Here is a 10,686-nt window from a genome sequence, read left to right on the forward strand (position 1 = left end):
AACTAAATTAGCATTGCTACACTAAAACTGAAGAATTGTGGGAAGCAGCAATAACAAACGCTTACCTTTATAGAGTTCACACAGGCTTAAGGAGAGTGAGGGAGAGACGAGACCCGCACGGCTACCGGCATTCACCTGTAACCACACCAGCATTTAGCCAGCAGAGATGGCAGCAATGGCAGAGAGAGAGAGAAGAACACCTACCAATACAGAAGACGCTAAATGCAACCGCAAACACAGCCCACCGTTGCCGCTCTGAAGGGGCAAACAATTATCCGGTCCGGAAATGACGCAATGAGGGAGCGCCAGACAGAGCAGGTGACAGGCTGCCGCTTTTATATGATGCTGGACCAATTATCGGCTACCAACTGGCATCAATCAAGAGCAGCGCCCTCTATGCTGCTACATCCACATGTCAAAAAAGTTATCAGTTACACCTGAGAATGTAATCCTGTTCAATAGCGCTGTTAAGCGTCAGGATCGGCTCTAATTCCTCGTTAGAAGCCTTTTCTGTGTCTGAGAGCTGAGTTTTTCTCACTCGTTGTCCTGTCTGTACAGAACACTTCAGGATAGGTTTTCCTGTCTATTTGAGTAGCGTTCATGAAGAATATGATGGATTTCATGTTTACATGTCATAAAGTTATCAGTTACACCTGAGAATGCAATACTCTTCAATAGCGCTGTTAAGCGTCAGGATCGTCTCTAATTCCTCATTAGAAGCTTTCTCTGTGTCTGAGAACTGAGATTTTCTCACTCGTTGTCCTGTCTGTACAGAACACTTCAGATTGTGTTTCCTGTCTATTTGAGTAGCATTCATGAAGAATATGATGGATTTCATGTTTACATGTCATAAAGTTATCAGTTACACCTGAGAATGCAATACTGTTAGAAAGCGCTGTTTTAAAGTTTCCAGCGACTAAATCGGCCCTTTTCCTCGTTAAAGCTTTCTGTGTGTCTCCAAAATCTCAGCATTCACATTTAGTGGGATTTCTACACAGAACACTTCAGGATAAGTTTCCCTGTCTATTTGAGTAGCATTCATGAAGAACATGATGGATTTCATGTTTACATGTCATAAAGTTATCAGTTACACCTGAGAATGCAATACTGTTCAAACGCGCTGTTAAGCGTCAGGATCGGCTCTAATTCCTCGTTAGAAGCCTTTTCTGTGTCTGAGAACTGAATTTTTCTCACTCGTTGTCCTGTCTGTACAGAACACTTCAGGATAGGTTTTCCTGTCTATTTGAGTAGCATTCATGAAGAATATGATGGATTTCATGTTTACATGTCATAAAGTTATCAGTTACACCTGAGAATGCAATACTGTTCAATAGCGCTGTGAATGCTTCCAGCACTTGGATCGGCTCTTTTCCTCGTTAGAAGCTTTCTCTTTCTCTGCCAACTGAGTTTTTCTCACTCGTTGTCACTGCGTGGCTGACTGAGTGATCGAGTTCACGTCAGTTTTGTACCTCAGCATCACAGGGTGTTTCGGCCTTTTATCACAAGACATCCTCCGCTGAGGTAGGCCCACCACAGGTTGATCAAGCCTGGATTTGTTTCCCGTGGTTAATTCCCCTAGCAGCCCAGATGGTGTCGTTCCTCTTCAGCAAGATCCAATGGCTCGTCCTCTCCACGGTGTTGGCCAGCTCTTTGATGGTCTGTCTGTGATCCTGTACCCTGATTCCAACCTCCCTAAGGAGCTTTTCTGTTGTACTGGCTACAAAGCCCCTACACCCCACCTCCACCGGGTGCACCTTTACCTTCCAGCCTCTGTCCTCTGCCTTGGCTGCTAAGTTGGTGTACCGCAACTTTTTGCGCTCACACGCTTCCTCGATGGCGTCCTCCCAAGGAACCATTAGCTCGATGATGCATGCGAGCTGGCGGGAGTTAGTTATCGCAGAGTGGTCGTTGCGATCTCCGGGGGGAAGAAGAGCCTCTGATCTAAGTCGACTCGCATCTGCCAGTCTCTGGCTGCGTTCAGTGGGCCCAGATCAGGGATTAAGGGGCCAGATCTAAGCTTGCCCCCCTCCCGAATAAACGGTGGTGGGTGTCGGTGCACGTCCTGGTTGCTGACGGGTCGGGCATTGATGGAAACCCTCTTGCACTCCAGTTTATCGGCCATACACCTGGTTGTGTCTCCATGTGTATCTGCCTTGAGTGAGGCTGGTCCTACAGCCAACCAGGATGTGCTTGAGTGTTGCTGGGGTTGTACACAGGGGGCAGGTAGGGTCCTTTCCAAGCCAGAGAGGGGAGAGTAGAGGAGTTAAAGCTCCAAGGCGGAGGCCTCCCCTACCTTGTTGGACGTGGCCCACTACGTCACGATGGAGGAGAGCCGACTTGGCCTGCAGCACAGCTGTGGCTGGGGTCCAATTCTTCCCTGTTACCAGGGTAGGAGCGGCACCTCTCACCACGGGGTTCCGGGAGTCAGTGAGGGACATGTCCAACCTCACCTTGGCACCCTGGCAGACTAAAGATGTTGTTTAATACTTTTATCATATTTTATGATTATCATCCCCATTTAAGACGTTTAACCCCTCCTATTCCCCTTTTAAATCCCATTTTAAAAATGTATCGCAGTAACACGTTACCTTTCATTAACAGTCTCATCGCCACTCTCTGGAATTTCTTTTACCGGTAGAGTTTATTGCTGCTCTATCTGAACACAGTTATAGTTGTTATTTTCTTCATTACAGTGACTAACTACCTGTGTACATTTAAACTTACCTCTAGGCTCACAGCTCTCTGCTGCTTATAGTGAATTTTAGTGATTCAGCATTTGTTTACATGCTATTCAGAACTGATTGTTACTTCAGCTTTGTTACTACCGATTAATTACTTTTGCAGTTAGCCCTGGCGTCTCTCTCTCTCTGTCTTTCCCTTGCTGTGTCTCGGACCAACAAATTAACTTGTACATAAGAGTGTTGTGGTTTTGTAGCTTCAGAATATTGGATTGTGATGTTTATTACAACTTCAGTGATGTCTGCTGTCGACACACAGCTCCACCCTCGCTAACCGGAGCTACAAACAAAATAGCCTGTTAGTTTTTACTCACAAATCCCTGAGTTGTTATCTGGAATATGGGTGAACAACGAGGGACTGGGTGATGCCCAGCGATAGGAATCATGAGTGGTAGGCTGGAGACAACAGTCCAGACCAAGCGATAGCTGCGTGGTAGACTTCTGCTCCTCAATATGTTTCCTGGTCAGTTTTCTCAGTCACTTTACTCATTCACTTCACTCATTTACCTCTCATGCCAAGTTCGTCTAAGCTTTAAACCAGCTGACAACATTAACATATACTACCAACACACTGTAGAATTAGATACTTCTATGTTGAAAAAAAAATGCTATTATGGCTAGCGTGCTGATCACGGTTAGCTTTTCACTTTGACACATATTAATGAAGCAGTATAAACATACATAATTAATGACATTTTTTTTTATCCGTCTATAGCATTACTTAATCCAAAACAAACAACATGAACTCAAACAACATCATAAAAATAATTTAATTAATTGAGGACTCTAAATTGTCCATGGGTTTTGTGTGTGTGTGTGTGTGTGTGTGTGTGTGTGTGTGATTGTGTGTTGTTGTTGTGTGATAAACCATTTTCCTGCTTTCCTTCCAGCATGCTTGGGTACATTCCAGTACTTGGAATTTTGAATGCATGATGTAAAAGTGCACATAAATGTAAAACCAATAAGATTTTTTAGGATAACTAAAATTACAGAGAAAAACTTTAAATTGTTAGTATGGACATTAACCTTTATAATAACAGGCTACATTTTTAATTACAGATAATTACTGTAATTTAACATAGATTTGTATGTAACTTAAGAAAGCAAACAAAATACTGTTTAAATAATACAGTAATTTTTCTTTACAAAAAAGGGTAATAAATGTAATTCATTATTACTGGAATAATGCTTAAAATAAAAGTTTGGCTATGAATTCACACATAACTTTTGTAATTTTACAAACTTTTATACACAATTAAAAAAAAAATACTGTACATTTTTTTGTTATTTTCGTAAAATTACTATTTTTTACAGTTTAACTCTTTTTTCTTCTCTTCTCCTTTTCTTCCTTCTTCCTTTTAAGTTTTCTCATTTTCCTCAGTGCTCACCTCCATACTTTTATCAAGTCCGAAATGTCCTCAAAGGCACTTGTAATGCCCTTCTTTTTCCCATCTTTTGATCCGTCTCATCTTGATCTTGATACTAACTATGACCCTGCATCCCTGTTTCCTCCGTTAATAATAATAATAATAATAATGATGATAATATTACTTGACTCCACCAACAGCAATATCTATCGTATTCTTGTCTCCTCTTCCTCCCCAAGCGGTGTATTTTGTTTCAATGAACCATATAATCAGAAGACAACCCAATCCTATGCTTGAGCCAGGTGGTTTTTGAATTTGTTAGACTGATGAATCTTTAGGTATGTTCTTTAGAATTGGCAAGTTTCTGCAGACACAGAGAAGAGAAAACATGTCTCTGACTCTCCTCAGACCACCAATCCACAGCCAAGAGGTGACTGCACTGCAGCGTCACAATCTTGTCCACCTCTGCCAAGACTGGTTGTATTAGCACTTAAAAAGAGCAGAGTGTTGTGTGTGAACAAGGTTGTTAAAGGGCACTGGGAGCCACTTATTGAGGCGTGAAAATTATGCGCTTTGAGCTAATCGTCTTTGTTCTCTGAGTTAAAAAAAGGTATGATGTCCGTTGAAACTCATTCTGTAGACATTGATGAATAAAAAAAAACTCCACTCACATTTACTGAGAGCTGACGTAGACAGGCTAGTGCCAATGAATATCAAACCGAGAATAATAAAACTTTAGAAAGCAACATTCCAATTGAGTTTGTTTTTTGGACAGGTCAAATGTGATTCCTCTGCACTGCAATTGTCATTTTGAAAATTTGCAGTAAGTTTTGGTGTAAAACCTAATTATGCTCTGTCTGGATTTACAGCCATCATGCTTGCTTGAACAAGCAGCATATTTAGGTTGTGACATGCCCCCCCAGGACAGGACTCTTTAAATCACTGTGGAGTCACTAAGAGCAGAGAAAGTAATCAGGGATGGTGGAGTAGTTCATCCCATTCTATGGCTCCTCCTCTGAAACAGAATTCATCTCTGTTATACAGGATGAAATGGGAAATCTTCCCTCTTCCTAAACTTCCACTGCAGTTAAAGGGGCATACCAGCCATTGAGTATTGCAATTCCATGAGGTCAGACTTCATGAAAAAACTGGTCAAAATGGTCAACATGGATGCGGCCATGTTGTCAGAGGCCATGGTATTCCTGGACTTTTGGTTCCTCACATCATTCTTATTATAAAGTCATACTCAATGACTTTAGGCCTCAGAGTCACCAACTTAACATAAATTGCATTTTATCATATTCAAAATATATATATATAAGAAGTAAGATGCTTTTCCCCTCCTAAACTCTATCAGTTTCTCCTTCTCCTTCTGAAGCTCAGAAGTTAAGCTCTTGAAGACAAAAATGCAGTTCAACTCAATAACACAATCACAAACGAAAAGGTAGCTACCTTAAACTCCAGTTCCATAGTGGTGACAGTGTCTCCAAGAGGGATCTGGGTGAGCTTCTGGATGTGGGTGTATAGGTTGCGTGCGGGGACTTCTGTATTGCCACATGCTGCAGCGTCTAGCAGGACCTCATGGATGAATATATACTGATCTTCTGTCTGCACCATGTAGTTCCTTTGAGCTCGCATACATGTCACATGACCGTAAATGTCTACCGACTTATCGTGTTTCATCCTGTCCAGCATGGCTTCAATCACAATGAAAACATCCTGTTGTGCCCACACCAGCACTGACAGAGCACAAAGTGAAAATATGATTGACACTTCATAATTGTGGGTTAAGTATAGTATTGTATGTTTCCTCTGTTACCTTTAAGAAGGTACCAAAGGAAAAAGGTTGTGACATGTTGTTGAGCATGTCTAAATGCAAATGAAAGGCTTGCTGTCATAGCCTCTTATTTGCCACTGCCTCCCTGATTTACCTCCAAGAATTGTGTCTTCTGCACATTTTGCTCACTTCACCAAATGTATCATACAAATGGGAATAAATCACAGGTGTTTGTTGAATGGTCTTGCTAATTGACTGGGCTCAATGCAAGTTACTACAGCTTCTGTATCTTTTTTAGGTATTTGAAAATTGATACAATTTTCAAAAAAGTCTGATTGTTAATGGATGGCCAACTCAATTTGCAATGGCCTTGGTTTGTAAGTGCTTGTGTGCTTGTGTAACATACTTTTATCTAAAGCCAAATGACATATTAAATCATTGAGTGCTCATAATATCTGTCAAACAACATCAATAAGATTAAATATAGTACAGAAGTTTAGTCATACCTTCCTGCTTTGACAGTCATTTTAATTTGACAATGTTAATATTCCTCTAATATGTTGACCTACTGTGGTATGACATTCCCATGAGTAGAGTTGTAATCAGAACCGCTACTTTGGTACCAAGTCCATGCCACGTGGCAAAAAACTGTAACTGATCTTTTTTGCAGTGTCAAAAGTTGTTTAATTTTATTGTTATATCTATTATATGTCCATATCTTTTATGTCTCAGAGTATTAAAATGCTCTGCAATAAAAGGTTGACTGACTGTATATTTTAGCACAGTATTGTTTATTTTAAATTCTTGAAGGCTATATGCCACTTTTCTTTGTTTATTGGTTTTTTTATTCATATTTTTCAATAAAGGAGTGAAATAGAAAGTACATGGAATTTATTATGGTATTTTATGGGTTTTTTTTTTACCGTGGTATCGAAATAGTTATCGAGAATCGTGGAATTTCACTTGTATTGGTATCGACTCCAAAATTTCTGGTATCGTGACATCCCTTCCCATGAGTACTCAAGACCAGAGGTGTACAGTGTTACACTCACAAGAACAATAACAAAAGTAATTGTGCAAAGAATGAAAAAATACTACTTTCACATCTCCACACAAGTGACCAATTGATAGGTAAAGTGCATGTGCTTGTTGGTTTGTCTATTTCAGAGAGTTACACAATTAACCAACAGTGTGATGCCATTGGAAAACACACACATTTTGAAGTATAATTATGCCTTTGTGTTTATGTAACAGCTGGTTTACCTGCAGTGGACCACCATGGGTCCAGCGTCTGGAGGGTTGCTGGCCTTGACTTGTGTAGAAAGGCCAGTGTTGGTGTGGGATACTCTGGCACTCCATTGTCAGGCCAGGCCATAAACTGGAACTGACGAACCTCTCTTTTTTCACTCGAGCCATTCTACTCAAGCATTTACACGTTTGCTCATTGAAAAAATATGATTCAACACACTAAAAATTCCATGATTTGATTATGGAATTAGCCATCAATTAAAATATTCATTAACATAAATGCATTGCAATAGATAACTGATCAATCATCATGCTGCCCTTGATGAATGAAAATATTCAGTACTTAGTACAGAAAATACAGTATGGCAAATAGAGATAATACATTTATTACAGTCATGTAAAAGCCAGAACATGATAAGCAATTAAGCTCTTTTTCTGCATGTCAACTCTTGTAGCTGCTGCAGCCGTTATGATAATCGTTATGATCATACTAAGTAAAGATTTCCATCATAACAAGGTGAATATCTGAAAGATCTTTAGGACTCTTTTAGTCCTCTGCTGAGTTATGCTTTGCTTTGCTGCCAAGACAGTCATACTCCATATATACAATAACATAGAGAGTTCTCACCTTATAGAGGGCAAATGAGCGTACATTGTACGTAGCCAGCTCCACAGTGTCCAGCATGGCGACCTGAATCATCCCATATGTCTCTGTGCCTCGACTGGGCCAATACTGGTCACACTTCACCTACACACAAACAGTGTGTAACTGATGAAGACAGAAAGAAGTAGTTTTCTTACAGTTTTGGAAAGGTTAGTTTTGAAATGTAATAGGTTATAGGTTACCCATGCAGTTAAAACCTGATTTAATTACCTCATCAAGTAATATTACATTTGATTTCTTTTCAGTACAATTACTGAAATTTATGTAGAAATGTAACAGCCCCGAGCCCTGTAGTCTTGTTTCAAATATTTTTATAATGAAGCATATACTTGCATAGATAACCACAATAGGTGATTCAGTGCTTCTTTTACAAAATCAAACAATAAATCCTAACATATAGGAGAACAAAAATTAAATAAATAAATAAAATAAAAAATAAATAAAATAAAATAAAATAATAAGATGAAGAAGAAAAAAGAAAAACATTATTATACAAAACATTGATTAAACCAACAGGACATAGAAAAGTTTAAAAAAAAAAAAAAAAAAAAGAACCTAGACAAACAAGTTAGTTAAGGGTACAAAGAAATAAGCAAAAGTGCGATATATGTTTTTATTCTGTTCCATTGTAAATAAATATCGTCAGGTATGACTACTGGTGTGTTTAATGTTGCACAAGTGTGAATATTGCCAACCTCTACTTACTAGAATTCCAATCCTTCAGTTTTAACTTACTGTTGATATGGTAATTTGGTTATAGTTATTAAGTTAATTATTAATCAGAGTTCCTGACTGAATGTCACTGATTCAGTGTTGGTAGTTTACATTTGCTTAGAAATTCTTTTGTGTCCCTTGGAGAAGCAGTAGATTGAAACATATATAACCCCTCATAAAGCTGCCCTTATATATGCCTTAAAGATTTCCCATATTTAACTTTATTTTCCAACTCATGAGTGGAATCTGAAGTGCCTTTGGTTGCCTGGGCTAACTCCTTTAGCGTTTCATTCTGAGCTTAAACTTGTTTTTTTAACGGACTGATGGTTGCGTCGTTCTCAGCTTTTAATGAGGTGATTTTCCCTCTCAATGTGGTCATCACATCAACAATCTTGTCATCGATCTTGTTGTATATCTCAGATTTAACCCGGACCAGCTAAGCGTGCAGATTTGCTAGGAAGGAAGGAGGGAAGGAAGCACCCACACGCACAGTGCATTGCAATAACCTCAGGCCATGCCCTTTAAATGTGCTGCAGGAAAACACAGTGCCACCTGAACGAGAACCTCCACTGGTTGACCAGCAAACTCGGTTGCCACCTCCTACCTGGTGGCTTCCCAGATTAATCGCAACAATCACCCCCACTGGTGACCCAGAACACCTCAAAGTGCAGTGATCAGACAGGCAACCAGACAGGAAGTAAGGCCTGAGATGAGGAGCAGATGTGGGAGGCTGAGCTACCTGATTCAACACCTGCTAAAGAAAGCTAATGGCGCAGCAGAGAGGACAGGCAGTGGTTCGCATAGTGAAGGGACACGCAGAGGAGGATGCCAAACATGCCAGCGGCCATATTGACCACCTCCATTTTCACCTCCCAGGAAAAATAACAGGACAGTATCTTCTCTGAACATTTAACACGAGCATTGGACTCTGGCATTGCCATTTTAAAGGACACTCATCAGTGCTTGTTTCACTTTTCCTAACCTGCCATTTTATTATTTTATTTCGTATCCTTTGCATGGGTTTTTTTTTAACAGTGAATATTTGGGTTGCTGGTATTTTAAAGAACCACACTACTGTGTGACACATGCATTGGATTTGTGGCCTGCTATGGATTTGTGGCCTGCTATCACATCAGCAGAGACTACAGAGGGACAGGCTGAGTTTGAGTATCTGCAGCATGTCAGAATTAGCTCATCTTACCATTGGAACTAGTGCATTACAAACACAGCAGTTAAAAACATAGACGTATATCACTAGAATTGATATACTGATGGTATCCTCAGCAGTGATGTACTACTATGGAGTGAATGTCCACAGCCCTTTGTGATGTTATCATGCAGAAAGCTAAATTTCTCATGCACATTAATCTTACAGATTTACAACTAACTGCAGAAATGATTTATTATCATCACTTTACAACCTGAAAATCACTTTTACCCTAAAGTGCTACCATGCCCCCATATTTTGGCAACTGGCATAAGCCAAAGTGATGTTACTTGTGGGAACATTTAAGGGAACATTTGGAGTGGCCCTGAGTTTGGATTTGAATATTAAGCCTTGTTTGTATGAATGAAGTGATTGAATGCCTGTTACTGCTCTGAACTGAGCTTGGTCTATTTATTTATGTCACTTTGTGCTTGTACTTTGGATACACTGTAAACCATGGCCATTGTCATCTGAGTATAATTTTTACTATTTCTTAACATGAGAGGCTCACCCGTGACTTCTCTTCTAGACGGGTCATCATAACAATGGTGCAGGTCCTCTGCTCCCACACATTCCTCCAGAAGTCACTTAGTGTCTCTGGCAGCGGCCCTTGTGTGGCAATGTAAGCATTCTGCTTCCTGTACCATCAATGTAATTGGCATTGATGTAGTCACTCCCTGGAACTCCTGCAGCAAGGGTCAAGTTGGACATTAGCAAGCAAATTAAAATGGGAACAAATCAGAAAACAGGGTGGTATTTTTACACACATGGAACTCAGGAATAAAGGTTTGTCTAATATAAGCCTGTTGAAATAAAGGCCTGGTTCTCTCTGAATGTGAGGTAAATAAAGTAGTAGAGGAAGAAAATCTCCCAAAAGGCCTTAGTTTTTGAGATACTTCCACCGAGATGGAACATAGCCCAACCATGGGTTTTCATATCTTTTGATATATGTATTTTATGAAATGGATGGT

General features: G+C 39.9%; 1 pseudogene; it reads right to left on the reverse strand.

Annotated features, from left to right (window-relative positions):
* Window positions 1-4,358: 4,358 nt before the first annotated feature.
* On the reverse strand, window positions 4,359-10,426 carry LOC111658291 (receptor-type tyrosine-protein phosphatase F-like; annotated as a pseudogene).
* Between the last annotated feature and the right edge of the window lie 260 nt (window positions 10,427-10,686).

The sequence above is a fragment of the Seriola lalandi genome, unplaced genomic scaffold (assembly GCF_002814215.2).
Source record: "Seriola lalandi dorsalis isolate HSWRI2012SDOR001 ecotype SW California unplaced genomic scaffold, Sedor1 jcf7180002054437, whole genome shotgun sequence".
Taxonomy (NCBI): domain Eukaryota; kingdom Metazoa; phylum Chordata; class Actinopteri; order Carangiformes; family Carangidae; genus Seriola; species Seriola lalandi.